The sequence below is a fragment of the Ovis canadensis genome, chromosome 2 (genome assembly GCF_042477335.2).
Source record: "Ovis canadensis isolate MfBH-ARS-UI-01 breed Bighorn chromosome 2, ARS-UI_OviCan_v2, whole genome shotgun sequence".
In the NCBI taxonomy this organism is placed as follows: Eukaryota; Metazoa; Chordata; class Mammalia; order Artiodactyla; family Bovidae; genus Ovis; species Ovis canadensis.
This window is the reverse complement of record NC_091246.1, coordinates 38,537,124-38,552,293: the sequence shown is the minus strand read 5'-3', so window position 1 is coordinate 38,552,293 and position 15,170 is coordinate 38,537,124. Positions and strand designations below refer to the sequence as shown.

Genomic DNA, 15,170 nt, shown 5'->3' with positions numbered 1-15,170 from the left:
CTCTGGTCCTGGCTGTTGTAGTGCAGGGACCTGGACTGTGGCATTCAGACCCCTGGACCAGTTCTGCCAAAGCCCCTGGTGACAGTCATCTGACCTCTGGTGCCCCCACCCCATCCTCCCAAAGCAGCACTTTAGGCCTTGAAGAGACCCGGAGGGACACCGATGCTGGGAGTGTGGCAGGCTGCTAACAGTCTCTAGCTCTGCAACAGACCTGGGAGCTAAGAGGAAAGCTTCCCAGTGGAGAGGAAGGGAGAGCGAGGAGGGGTGGAGTTGGGGGTGCTCAACTGCTCACGAGGTGGAAGCGGTGGTGACAAAGACTATCAGGAGACCCCACGTGGGGTTGGGGGTGGCAGAGATGGCCCCCTCCCAGGTGGGCACGTGCAGCTCCGGGAATTGGCAGCGGCGTCTATTTCAGAGTTTATGGTAAGAGGCTGGAGCCACACACGCTCCGCACCGCAGACAACACACCCCACCCTTTAAGGAAGTGGGGAGGAGAGCGGCAGGGGTGTGGTTAAGCCGGAGGAGGAGAAGGGGAAAACACAAACCTGTCAGCGCTCTTACTCAGCGGAGGCCTCCCGAGCCGCCGCGAGCCCCTTCGGAAGCGCCCCTTACCTGCCTAGCCCCCGCCGCACCTGGCCGAGCAGAGAAGAAGCCGCAGCCGCCGCCACTGGAGCCGGCGCTTCGCCCCGAGTGAGTCCCCTCCCGCGATCGATCGGCGCCGAGCGCCCAGCCAGAAGTTGGAGGCTGGACGAGGGAGAGGTGGGGGGCGACTCCCGGACCGCGGACCCAGAAGTGGGCGCCTCTGGGCTGGCTAGCCCTCGGCCAAGGGGAGAGGGAGTCTATTTGGGGAGTTAATTTGAAACTCAAGGGTGTTTTCTTTCCCCTCTTAGTTCTCTTATCGGGTTCAGACAGGGAAGGCCGGGATTATGATGAGAGGACTCAGAAGGGCCCCCTGCCTGCAAAGGTCAGATCAGAGAGCTTTCAGAATCCACCTTCCACTCCTGCCTTAGAGCCTTTGCCGGCGCCCCGCGCTGCACCCCCACCCCCTGCCCCTGCCCCCGAAGACAGCGCTCCCACCCCGGTCACGGGCCCATGAACACCCCGGGGCTCCCCGCTTTGGATTCTTGTTCCCCAACCTGACCACCTCACGAGGCATCTTCTGTATGTTGCACCCCCGACTGGAAGCGAGCAGGGCTCTGCAAGGGCGTAGAGGCAGGACTACTGTGTGTGTGTGTGTGTGTGTGTGTGTGTGTGTGTGTGTGTGTGTGTGTGTGTGTGTGTGAGTACTTGTGTGTCCTGGGGAACTAAAGTTAAGACCTGCTGCCGCCCTGGGTCTCTGTGAAACTACTTGGGAATGCCCCTAAAGAGTTAAGCTCCCTGCCTCCTTCTCCTGGCAGGCGGTGCGTGGGCAAAGCCTGGGGTGGGTGAGCAGGCAGCATATGGGTGCTGTTCTGAGCCCAGCAAGAACCCCACCAACTGCCCTAACCCTCAGCCATCTGACACTCTCTACTCCCTGCACCCCAAACTTGGTGCTCAATCCAGTTAGACTCCTCCAAGGGTCAGGAAAGGAAGGAACAGAATTTGGGACGCAGGGGACACTCACCAGGGGCACTCAGAAGCCAGAGCAGAGCTTCCCCTGACCTGTAGCTGGACATGAGCCCTCGGGGGCAGTTGGTGCCAAAGATGAGGGAAGGGGCAGGAGGAGGCCCCTCCCTCGAGGGCAAGGAATGCAGTTGTGGACCTAACCCCAGATTTCACAACTCCTCTGGGGGCGGGTGAGAGGAGGCAGAGATGAAAAAGTGAGTGAAGATGGACGGAGGGAGGGAAGTAGACACACCAAGAGACAAGCTCTGGCAGGACGCTGGGCTCTCATTCCTTCATTCTGTACACATTGGCTGACTTCCTACCCCAGGCCAGGTGCTCGCACTGGGCGTGAGGGACCCCAGTGTGCACCATCCGCACCTCCCAACCCCCGCAACCCACCAGCAGTGCTGTGGGGAGGAAAGCAGCAGGTGGTGACCGCTCAGTGCTGGGGACTGTGGGAGGGACCGGTCAGGGTGTCCAGGAAGGCTTCCTGGCAGAAGTGGCTCTAAGTGGAGACCTGAAGGATCAGTAGAATTAGTCTGGGAGGGAAAGAGGGGGATGAACAGCGCAGGGCACAGCAAGTGCTGAGACTGGAGGCCAGAAACAGCATGACGCACCCAGGAAACTGAAAGTAGCTCGGGGTGTTCAGTGCATGGAGAGTGCAGGGGAGAAGTGACGCTGCAGAAGTGGGGAGAGAAGCTCCAGGAGGGTCTGCTTGGGCTGCCATGGCAACTCCTGTCACTCAGGCCCTAGAGCCAGCAGCCTCTGACTTGACTCAAGGGCGGGGCTTCCAGATTTAGCAAATGAAAACACAGAACACTTGGATTTGAATCTCAGATAAGCAACGGTGTATTTGTCAAGTACGAGTATGTCCCGTGCACTCTTTGGGACATACTTGTACTAAAACATTATTCACTGTTGATCTGAAATTCAGGTGTGACAGGACGTCTTGTATTTTATCTGGCACCTGTCTTTCAGTACAGTGGTCCCCAATCTTTTTGGTACCAGGGACCCATTTCATGGAAGACAGTCTTTCCACGGACTGGAAGGTGGGGAGGGATGGTTTCAGGATGATTCATGCTCATTTGTTGTGCATTTTATTTCTATGACTTTTACATCTGTTCCACCTTGGATCCCCGGGCATTAGATCCCAGAGGCTGGAGACCACTGGTCTGGGAGAAAGCTGAGGATGCTACTGTGCTTGGAAGTGAGGGGTGGGTAGTGTGCAGGCACCAAGGGAACAGTCTCAGGACATATCATCTTGTAGCCAGTCCTCCTAGATTCCACTTTGGGGCTTGTCCACTAATTGACCATGTTGTCTCTTAAAAACAATTCCTTAGTCTTTGGAGCTGAATGGACCTGGTCAAATGCCAGCTTGGCCACCTGCCTGCTGTGAGACCCCCATAAACCACTTAGCTCTTCAGAGCCCCAGAACCTCTTCTCAGAAATGAGGACGAGAGTACCTGTTTGTCCAGGTTGTAGGCTGGCTCCCTGGTCATGTATGTAAATTACCCAGGGAATGCTGAAGAAAAAGTGGTAGATATTAATCTTTGTAACACTTTCCCGGAGGTGACCAAAGTAGCATCCTCAAAGGACTTGGGGCTCATTTATTTCTGTTTTTATTTATTGAGTGCTCAGAGGTACCATAGAGAAGGCAATGGCAACCCACTCCAGTGTCCTTGCCTGGAGAATCCCAGGGACGGGGGAGCCTGGGGGGCTGCCGTCTATGGGGTCGCACAGGGTCAGACACGACTGAGCAGCAGCAGCAGCAGAGGTACCAACGTCTTCCCAGGTGGCACAGTGGTAAAGAAGCCATCTGCCAATGCAGGAGATGTGGGTTCGATCCCTGGATCGAGAAGTTGCCCTGGAATAGGAAATGGCAACCCACTCCGGTATTCTTGCCTGGGAAATCCCATGGACAGAGCCTAGTGGGCTACAGGTCATGGGGTCATGTGGAGTTGAACACTACTGAGTGACTGAGCACAGAGGTCCCAGGGGAAATATGCGGTGGGGATCCCACTCCCAGGGAGAGAGTGGGTTAGCTCCTGAGAGGGAGAGCCTGGCTCATTTTTCAACTTTGCCTTTGACCTGCTGCCTAGATGCCCTGCTTCAAGGGAAGAGATAACCAGCTCTTCTATTGGAGGATACTGGGAGTGGAGAGCGGGCGAGGGGAGGGGAATGATTCAAAGAATTAACTGAAAGGAAATGTGAGTGAAGTAACAGGGAGAATCTAGGTAAACAGCTAGCACAGTGGCTGACAGAGACAAACGTGCCATAAAATTTGGCTGTCAATATTTGCATTTTTATATTTTTAAAGATTTATTTATTTGACTGTACTGGGTCTGCATCGCTGCGCCTGGACTTTCTCCAGCTGCCTCCAGCTGAGGCTATTCTTTGCTGCAGTGTTCAGGCTTAAACTCTAGGTGCATGGGCTTCAGTGGTTGTGGTGCACGGGCTTAGTTGCCCTGCTGCCTGTGGGATCTTCCCAGACTGGGGGTTGAACCTGTGTCCCCTGCACTGGCAGTCAACCACTAGACCACCAGGGAAGCCCAACACACCCGTTTTTATACTGAGTAACTTATTAGGAAAATAGAGCTCAGGGGTAGAAGAAGTAAGGATGCCTTGTTTTGACTTTTATGGGGGTGTTTGTAAGAGCAAATTAACTGGCATCCTGAAAGGGAACATGGAAGGAGCTAAGAATCTGTTAAGAGAAAGGGGAAATGGAAAGTGTGTTTCCTTATGAGAATCACTGGATTAAAAATGGCCCTTCTTTCCAGTGGCTGAATCTTCCCATCCTCCTGCCCAGTGATAAGCATTTTGTCCCAGCTCTTAGAGCACCATTTGCCAAACAGTATTCAGAGGAACTCTGTGCCATGAGATGGTTACAGGTGTTCCACTGGTGACACGTTCCAAGGAGCCCACTCTCGGATAAACATGCATTTGTCCCACATGTTTGCATGATCTAGACCATGGTCAATTCCACAGAAAAGTCATCTGTATTGCTGAACTTACGTGGTAGTGGTGGTTTCGTCATTAAGGCATGTCCAACTCTTTCGACCCCATGGACTGCAGCCTGCCAGGCTCCTCTGTCCATAGGATTCTCCAGGCAGAGAATAGAATGGGTTACCATTTCCTTCTCCAGGGGATCTTCCTGACCCAGGAATCAACCCAGGTCTCCTGCATTGCAGACAGATTCTTTACCAACTGAGCTAAGAGGGAAGTCCCTAGATTTGACTATAGACCCCTTGTAGTGGGTTGTTGTTGTTCAGTAGCTAAGTTATGTCCAACTCTTTGTGACCCCATGGACTGCAGCAGGGCACTCTTCCCTGTCCTTCACCATCTCCCGGAGCTTGCTCAAACTCATGTTCACTGAGTCAATGATGCCATCCAGCTATCTCATCCTCCGTCACCCCCTTCTCCTGCCCTCAATCTTTTCCACCACCACTGAGTCAGCTCTTCGCATCAGGTGGCCCAAGTATTGGAGCTTCAGCTTCAGCATCACTGCTTCCTATGAATATTCAGGGTTGATTTCCTTTAGGATTGACTGGTTTGATCTCCTTCCAGTCCAAGGGAGCTCTCAAGAGTCTTCTCCAGCACCACAGTTCAAAAGCATCAATTCTTTGACACTCAGCCTTCTTCATGGTCCAACCCTCACATCCATATGTGTAGTGGGTTGGAGAGGGCACTATTACCTTCTCAAGGGAAACAGCCAACCCACACCTAGTGACTGTTGATGTGAGTGCAGTTCTTGGACCAAGCAGATCTTTCCATGGACATCATTCACCCCATACCTCTAGCCTGGACTCAGCAGTGTCTAGCTTATGGAAGATCTTCAGGTACTTGGCACCATGTGCCCTGTCCTAGCATCACTCGTGCCTCATGTACACAAACCCCGACACGTGTCAGCCTACAGCCTCCTACGACAGTTCCCACCCATTTCCCACGGTTCAGAGGACCCTGGTAAAGTATGTCTCTCAGCCCATAGGCCCTCTGGGGTGATGGAGGAGTTCCGTGTGTTCAGATACTATTAAGTACAATTGAGGTAGGGGAGGGGAAGGAGTGTATCTTGGGCGAACCCTGCATGGTAGGTCTCCCGACTCCTAGTTTTCTCCCTGCCCAGGATTCCTAGACTCGAGGACCATGTGGTCCCAGCCTCCCAGGTAAATGGAATAGATATGGATAATCCGAGGTGGCTGGAGTAGAGATGGACAATTGCCAAGACGTGCGGGCAGAAGGGGTGGTAATTAACACAAGTTCTTGCTGGCTCCTGATCTAGAGTTTCTCTTAGACTCTGGGCCCGTTCTAGAATAAAAGGGAAGGAGCAGGGAGATGGGTAATGGTCTCCAAAACACTAATGTGGTTGGTGGTTCTGTGGGCCAGTGCCCGGACTTGGTCAGCCAGCCCGGGTTCCAGCTTCAGCTCTGGGACTCATGGTATGACATTGGCTTGGCCAAGCCCTATCACCCTCTCTTCCTCATCTCTGAAACGGAGACTATGACAGGGCTTTCTGTGAGGGGATACCAGGAGTAATAGCCAAAATATTAACAGCTGCTAAGGCCTGGGCAGGAATCTAACAGAACCCAGCCCATTGTGTCAGTGCTCATGGGTAACCTGGGGGGTGGACCAGGTAGGCAGTCAGGGCGCTGGGGGAGTGGACGTTCACTAACTTGGATGGACTGCTGTGCTGTGCTAAGTCACTTCAGTGGTGTCTGACTCTTTGTGACCCCATGGACTGTAGCCTGCCAGGCTCCTCTGCCCAAGGGATTTCCTAGGCAAGAATACTGGAGTGGGTTGCCATGCCCTCCTCCAGGGGATCTTCCCGACCCAGGGATCAAACTCATGTCTCTTATGTCTCCCCCATTCACAGGCAGGTTCTTTAGCACTGGTGCCACCTGGGAGGCCCTCCAGTTTGGATGGACTAGTCCAGTGTTTCCATCTCCCAGATGGACTTATGCTCCAGCTTCATTGCCTTGACTGTACATAAGACATTCAGTCCTTTATCAGGCACATGGTAGGCATCCAATAAGTGTCAGCTCTCCTTATCATTCTGTAGTCACACTTAGAGTTAATCTGAGCTGATGGGGAAGGAGCTTTTTTTTTTTTCCCCTGGTGATAAGTCCTTCTTCTGAGGGGCAGAAGTCAGCTTCTCACATGGACTGTCTCACCAACATGCAATCACATATGAGGCAGAATTTGCGTCTTGCCTCCAACCCATACCCCCTACTCTTGCCCCCAATTCACTCTGTCAGCAGCCTGGCTGGGTCAGCTCTTTAGCCAACTGAGAGCCTTTCTACTCCCACGCATCAGACACTAGAGCCTGTATGGTCACTGAAGGTGCACAGAGGGCTCACAGGAGAAAATGGTGGCTTCAGCTTCCAGGGCGCTAGGCACCCAGCACAAAGCTCTGAGCTGTGTGAGGGGGTGGTGTTGGGGGGAGGGGTGCAGCTTTTTTAGTCACTCTGCTGTTTCCCAGGGTATAATTATTACTCATGATGATGGTTTGATTAAGAGAGCAGGCTGGAGACTGTGCTCCAATGTACTTTTTACCTAGACCCGAGGAGTGGGTTGATAGCGGTGCAAGATTTTGTCTCCAAGTGACCCTCTGGGTGGGCTGTGGGTGGGCTGCAGACCCCACCTAGCTCTGAACTTACCCAGCACTAAAGGCAGCCAGTTAGTGTGATTAGAACCGAGATCAGCCACCTCCAGTGCCTTGGAAGGGAACCTTCCTCTTTTTTTATCCTAGTGACCATCCACTAACATTTTCCTCCTCTTCTGTGTTCTTCCCTTTTGTGTCCTGAAATTCTCCCTCACAGGACCTGGCACCATCGCTGCCTAGACAAGAGTTCAAGGAATCCACTGGCCTGGTGTTGAGAGCTTGCTCCTGGGTTTAGTTCTTGTCTTGTGGACTACCTCCCTTTCAATAGAACAATTCTCCCAACAACTTGGAGGGCACTCTGTTTCATGCCCATTTTTTGGGTTTAGTTCTTGTCTTGTGGACTATCTCCCTTTCAATAGAACAATTCTCCCAACAACTTGGAGGGCACTCTGTTTCATACCCCTTTTTTCTCTGACAGTCTTCCAGCTGGCTCGCTGACTCCCCAGCTGTTGCAATCCCCCTGGGACACATGCAGGGTGACCCGTGCGGGGCCCAAGAGTGGGCTCTTGTCTGACACTTGGAAATGAGTTGTCTAAGGAGACACACATGCTGACAAAGCAAGAGACTTAATGGGGAAGGAGGTGCCCAGGCAGAGAGCAGCTGGGTAACAAAGACCCAGGAGAACTGCTCTGCCACGTGACTCACAGTCTCAGGTTTTATGGTGATGGGATTTGTTTCTAGGTTGTCTTTGGCCAATCATTCTGGCTCAGGGTCCTTCCTGGTGGCTCACAAGTTGCTCAGCGAAAAGGATTCTGGGAGGTGGTTGAACACGTGGCATCTCCTTTTGACTTTTCCCCAACTCTTCTGGTTGGGGGTGGCCTACTAGTTCAAGACAGGATCTCCTGTCGTAAAATAACACACACAAATGGTTGCTACGGCGCCTGGTCAGGGTGGGCAGTTTCAGTCAATGTGCCTCCCCTAACAGGCCCATCGGGAATTCTACCCTGAGTTCAGGTTTTGCTCTTCTGAGGGCATGGGTGCCATTTCCCACCAGTGAGAGAACAGTCCCTCCTCTGGTCCGTGCCATTTGGAGCATCACATCTTTTTCGAGTTTCTAAATTAATGTCAATCGTCCCTCCTCAATAACCTCCCCCCCGCAAACTTCCTCTCTAGCCTTGAGTAGTCTCTTTGTTCTTCAGGAGCTTTGAGGGTGAGAACCCAGCTCCTCTCTCTTTGGCTCAGGTGTATGCTCTTCCCACCCTTAGCTCCTGCTCCAGCGGGTAACCAGAGATCTGACCCTCCAGCACCTTCGAAGATGCTCTTACCAGCATCGGCTTACCTGTGTTTGCTATGGCATAGACACCAGGTGCTGAAACACGGCCATGCCCATTGAGCCAGTTGTGACTGGCTGTCCCCAGCTGAACTTCTCGAGTCCCCAGCTCAGCACTGGCAGATTGTCAGCCTGGGTGAGTGGGAAAACGGTCAGGGGTCAGGAGACCTGGCTCTGGTTTAGATTCTTCCAGTAGCTGGCTGTGTGACTTCGGGCAAAGTAACTTCACTTTTCTCATTCAAAATGAAGAAATAGTACCGCAAGTTTGATAGGGTTGTTGAGCAAAACACCTAACTTGCGTGAAGTTGCCCCATAAGACACCCCAGGCATGATTCCTGGAAAGACGAAGAGTTTGGGTCAGAAAGACATGGGTTGAGTCTTTTTTTTCTTGTTATTTATTTATTTCTGGCTATGCTGGGTCTTCGCTGCTGTGTGAGGTTCACCTAGTTGAGGTGCGCAGGCTTCTAATTGCAGTGGCTTCTGTTGTTGCAGAGCAGGGGCTCTCGGGTGCCCTGGCTTCAGTGGCTGTGATTCCCAGGCTCTAGAGCGCAGGCTCAGCAGTTGTGGAGCATGGGCTTAGCTTCCCCGTGGCATGTGGAGTCTTCCCAGACCAGGGATCGAACCCATCCATATCTCCTGCATTGGCGGGCAGATTCCTATCCACTGGACCATGAGGGAATCCCCATGGGTTGGGTCTTCATCTGTCACTTTTTTCCCTAGATGACATCGCCAGTTATGTAACCTCTCAAAGCCTGAGTTTTCTCACTTGTGACTCATTCTTGGCATTTGTTCAGCATTTCTCCCCTCCTTCAGCCCCCTTGTCACTCACAGAGTATATTCTTTCCCCGAGTTTGAAGGATTGTCTTTCCTCAAAGAGTTTACAGTCTTCTTAGGGACATAATGAAAGTGAAAGTGTTAGTCTCGCAGTTGTGTCTGACTCTTTGCCACCCTGTGGACTGTAGGCTCCTCTGTCGATGGGACTCTCCAGGCAAGGATACTGAGTGGGCAAGCCACTCCCTTCTCTAGGGGATATTCCTGGCCATAATACATAAAGATAAATAACTGTGAGACCAGACAGGGACTTTTGGTTCCATAAAGGAGGCACCAATAAAGTACAATGAGGCCAGAAAACAGAGAGAATTCTTCTGTCTTGGGAGTCTGGGAATGCTTCCTGGATGAGGTGGAATTTGAAAAAGCTCTCAAAAGATGTCCAGAGTATGACCCTGGAAACATGGGATGGTGGCTGTGGTCAAAGAGCATGAATAAGAGGGAGGCTGGAAGGCATGATTTGAATGACTCATTTTGGCTGGAGCCAAGAGTATCAAAGGGCAATTAAGATAAGGGTGGAGAATAAGATAAGGTTGGAACATGATGGCTGAGGGATTGGACATGATTCTGCAGGCTATTGGGAGCCACTGGACTTTGTTCTGAACGTGGGTAAAGGGTTAATGATCAGGTTTGGGCAGCAGTGTATAAAGTAGATCAGAAATAAGAGAGCTTGACCTGGAAAGAGGGCATGGAGGAGTTTATTATAATAGCTCCTGCCTCAAGAGTCTGGATAAATTCTGTGATCTGGGATGATTTGCAGGTCCTGGAGAGTGTCTGCTGGTTAGTCGGAGGCTTCTGTGTTCTCTGAATTGAAATTGGTCCTGACATGGATTTAAGAGATGTAGCATTTATGGGAGCATCAAACTGTTTAGGTTATATAAGTAACTCGTCATTCCCCTTAATCTTCTCCTTCCTCCACGTTCTTGGTTCACATGTAAGCCATTTCCCGTGGACCTCATCTTTGGTGGAGATGCACTGCCATCCTGTCTTGAGATCCTATAGCAAGCTTTGTAATGGCGGCCTTCCGGAGAGGCATACAGCTTTATCTACCACCTCCAACCCACCCTCATCACTTCAGACGACTCCTGGTTCCCTCCTCCTGCCTGACCTCCTCCCTTGCTTCAGCTCTCCACTTCCAAGAAACTGTAAAAGATGTCCACTTGAGTAACTCATCTTCAGTGCTGCAGGTTGAAAAACAAAACTTGCCGTTTTCTTACCCCAAAGCCTCGCCTTCTGGCTCCCCTCCTCTGCACAAAGTTACAGTTCTCCTGGGCACGCAGTTGTAGTTCTCCTAGTCAGAAACTTTGGGTTATCTCCCCTTTCTCCTCTGCTCACATCTCGTGTGTGAAGTCACTCAGTCGTGTCTGACTCTTCGTGACCCTGTGGACTGTAGCCCGCCAGGCTCCTCTGTCCATGGGATTCTCCGGGCAAGAATACTGGAGGGGGTTGCCATTTCCTTCTCCAGGGGATCTTCCCAACCCAGGGATCGAACCCGGGTCTCCTGCTTTGCAGGCAGACACTTTATCCTCTGAGCCACCAGGGAAGCCTGCTCACATCTTACCCATCACTAATCCTGCAGATTCTTTCTTCGTGCCTCACATTCCTTCCTCCCCCTTCCCATGCCCCTACTCTAGTCTGAGCCATGTTACCTGATATCACCGGATGTTACCTCACTGCCTCTCCTTGCTTCTAGGTTCCTCAGAAGGGCTTGTGCCTCTAGGCAGATCTGGATCCCTTACATTTACTGTTTAATGCCCTCTGTAATCTCACCTCCATTTACCTTCTCTCCTAACTTCCCCATACTTTCCAAACTAAGCCCTTCACCCCAAATAGCCTGGTCTGCTTGCTGGTTCCCATCAAACCTATGCCCAAATCAAATCTCTGCCCAGATCCTCTTGGACTACCTGCCAGGACTGCCAGCCCCTTCACCCTTCTTCAATCAGACTCCTCCCCCAGGGCTCAGGCCAAGCCCCACCCACTCATCTATCCTTCTTCCAAACTCCCTCAAAATTCCAAGGGTTGGAGATTCCATCTTCCTCCTTTACACACTCATCTGTCTTGGCTCCCTGAGGCCAGATGCAATCTTTGTCCTTCTCTGTGCTGGGCTTCACAACAGCCGGTTGCAACAGAGAGAGGACTGCATTCTCCATGTCCAGCCACCATTCTCTACCCCCTCCTCCCAGCCCCCTGAGGTCAGGATGCTTTCCTGGCCTCTCAGGGAATGTGCAGGTTTTCGAGAGCCCAGAGAGAGGGAGTGGGTGATTTAGAGTTTGATAATCCCTTTGTTGAGCTGCTCCTGTCTCTAATCCATTGGATCCTTGCTTTCTTTTCCCTCTCATCTTCCTGCTTATTTGAAATCATCCTAGCCAGGCTGAGTGACAGCAGAAAGTCAGGGAGCAGGAAAAAAGACCAGAAGCTCTGGTCAAGGGTGAAGTCACTTTGAGGATACAGGAGAGATTGCAAGGCACAGGTTGGCAAAGTGATTTGTTCAAGGGTACATACATGGTGGTAATGAGAATCTCACTTAAGATTCAGGCTTTGGATGCTGGAAAAAGAGTCTCTCCTCCACTGAAAGCCTGAGTGATAAGGAGATCCTGAGTGATGAGAGCCACAGTTTTTAGCCACTTGGACTTCCACCTTTCTGTGCACAGGCCTGGGGCTTGTCGTGGTGGCTGCAACAGAGCTGTACAGAGGGTGGTTCTCCATGGTCCCGAGTGGCCTCTGGACCTCCTCCCTCCTTCTCTACCTGACTCTCTGTCTAGAAAAACTCTTCCTGCACCTGTTTGCTAAACGCTTAGTGGCCAGCCTGAGTTCACTCCTGGGGAGAGGCGTGGGGACAGAGAGAGCGCTGCCTGGAAAGCAGACCCAGGAAGTGGCTGCTCAGTCACCTCGCTGTCACTTGACCTTGGGTGAGTCACTTGGGTGGGCTGATTCAAGCCTCCGAGTTTTTATTTGTACTTAAAATAAGGGGGCTTGGGAGTCCTTAACCAGAGGATATCTTCTTCAACATGGATCTTAGGGGAAAGCCCAGTGTGTAAACCACGTCACAGTAGAGCTTCCCAAAGTTCAAGCAGGGAGGGCAGGTCCCTCCATGCATCTCGAGGGGCCCAGATCGTCTGGGATCCTCTCCAGGCCTCCAGTTCCTGAGGTCCTCATTGTTTTTGTGTCTAAACACACAGACAGTGGACAGCAGGTCTAGATTCAGGTGCATTCAGTGAAGAAGGAACTCAAAGTAAGGAATGCAGGCTGGGGCATGGCGTGTGTACCGCAGGAGCTGAGGGCGGATTGCATACGTGAACACCCTTGGAGAAGATGCGTAATTTCCGCCTCTGAGGAAATGCACAGGTTTATGAGAAGAAAGTCCAAAGCTTTCATCTAAGCTCCAAGGAACCTATGGCACCCCTCCACCAAATATTAAGAACAACCCACAAAGTTTTGTCATCAATTTTATAGATTTTTAAAGGAATGATCTCCAACTTAAGCTCTGTTTTAATTCAAGTGAACTAGGCTGTAAGCTCTGTGGAGGTCAGAACACAAGTCTCAGCGTTTGCACTGAGAGTGAGATGGACAGGTGGTGTTTGATACACAGTTGGCATTTGATACATACATGTTTCATGCCTGGGCACATGTGTCTCCTGATAAGGAGGGTTGCACAGCTAATGTAAATATGTAGACATTTCAAAATGGGCTTCCCAAGTGTCTCAATGGTAAAGAATCTGACTGCCAATGCAGGAGATGCGGGTTTGAACCCTGGGTCAGAAAGATCCCCTGGAGGAAGAAATGGCAACACAATCCAGTATTCTTATCTAGAGAATCCCATGGACAGAGGAGCCACACAAACATTTCAAAATATTTAGACAGACATTTTAAAGCACTTGCTATTCATATAAAATAATATATTACATTTAAAGTGTGGCTTTTCCCCAACTCTCCCTGTTTACGAAACAGTCAACCTTTCACTCACATCTTGGCACCAGTGTCCTCTTCACTTTTTGAATCAGCTCTCTGTGTTGTGGCCTATATCACCGTCCCAACAGTCTAAAGAGAGTTGGCTCTTTCTTATAAACACAGAAGATGTTTGTAGGTTTTTCAGTAACAGCCTTTTGGAGATAGAATTCATGTATTATAAAATTCATCCTTTGAAAATGTACAGTCCGGTGAATTTTGGATCTACAGAGCTGTGTAACCATCATGGCTATCTAATTGCATGACGTTTGTATCACTCTCTAAGAAACCTCATCCTGTCCGTGGTCACTCGTCATTTTCTCCTCCTCCCAGTCCCTGGCAACCACTAATCTACTTTCTGTTTTTGTGGATTTGTTTATTCTGGACATTTCATATAAATGGAATCATGTAACATCGTAGGTCTCTTTGTGACTGGCTTCTTTCACTTACAGTAATGTTTCTAAAGTTTATCCAATGCTGTAGGGTGTATTGGTCCTTCATTCCTTTATATTTCCAGTTAATAGTCCACTCTTTGTATATTCCACATTTGAGTTAACCGTTCATCAGTTGATGAATATTTGAATTGTTTCTTTTTTTTTTTGAGTTGTTTCTAATCTTTGAGCGTTATGAGTAATGCTTCTGGGAACATTCATGTACAAGTTTTTGCAGAGACTTATATTTTCATTTCTCTTAGTTATAAACCCAGAAGAAGAATTACTGGGCCATGTGATAACTACGTTTACCATTTTGAGTGATGGCCAAACTACTTTCAACAGCAGCTGCACCATTTTATACTCCCATCAGCAATGTGTGATGGTTTCCATTCTTGGAACTCTTGTTATTGTCGGTAATTTTGATTCCCTGGTGGCTCAGACGGTAAAGTGTCTGCCCGCAATGCGGGAGACCCGGGTTCAATCCATGGGTCAGGAAGATCCCCTGGAGAAGGAAATGGCAACCCACTCCAGTACACTTGCCTAGAAAATTCCATGGATGGAGGAGCCTGGTGGGCTACAGTCCATGGGGTGGCAAAGAGCCAGACACAACTGAGTGACCACTCAGCAGCCATGGCGGTACCCTGTTGTGGTTTTCACTTGCATTTCCCTAATGATTGAGGATGTTGAGCATCTTTTCATGTATTTATTGACCAGTCATACAGCACTTTGGAAAAATATTTAATCAAACCCTATAGAAGATATTTCTTTTAGATGTCTAGAGCATAACTACTTAGCATATTGCTTTTTGAAAAATGGTCTTTAACAAAATTCAGCACTTGTAATTATGAAGCTATACCCTCAAACAAAGTTTCTGAATCTATATTACGGTACTATAATATGGCAGTAAACTTTAAAACATTACTGTAAGTGAAATCTAACATTTATTGTAGTGGCGTCAAACTAATGTTTTCCCAGCTTGTTCCAAATAGGGTGATTGTGAAAGCAGCCCGTGAAATGAAAGATCACATAAGGACTAGAATGCAAACATCCTGTTTTCTGACAGATAATTTGGGGAGAGAAAGAGCACACATGTTTAAAAACAGATGATGACCGAATGGATGGATGGATGGACAAATAACTTTAGGAATGAATCAATGAAAAAAGGAAGGAATGCAAGCTGGTGAGACAGTCAATCAAGCAGCCTCAGCAATCTGGCCCTTTTTACTTCTTTATTCTCATGGAGAAAACCAGCACTGGTCTTTCATCTATACTCCATAGAATCATATATAAATTATTAATTTTTTTGAAAACTTGTAGTTCCGAGTTGGAAACAAGACACTAGATTTTCTGTTGTCTGACAGTCTTTCTCACCTTCTTTAAAATGGGAAAACCAGAGTCTGCCTGGTTTTTGAAAGTGGTTGGGAAACCAAAGACCAGGTAAGAGGACTGCATG

The 15,170-nt window shown here is 49.8% G+C and overlaps 1 protein-coding gene across 7 annotated transcripts in view; it reads left to right on the top strand.

The window, feature by feature from the left end:
- The first annotated feature begins 438 nt into the window (after positions 1 to 438).
- PTK2B (protein tyrosine kinase 2 beta) overlaps positions 439 to 15,170 on the top strand; it is a 138,037-nt gene continuing 123,305 nt past the window's right edge. For 4 of the 7 annotated variants that reach the window (XM_069575929.1, XM_069575926.1, XM_069575922.1 and 1 more), the window contains exon 1: positions 439 to 690. The gene's annotated coding sequence lies outside the window, so the exon portion shown is untranslated. The remainder of the gene's footprint in view (positions 691 to 15,170) is intronic. The other 3 variants (XM_069575927.1, XM_069575923.1, XM_069575931.1) reach the window with 2 other exon arrangements.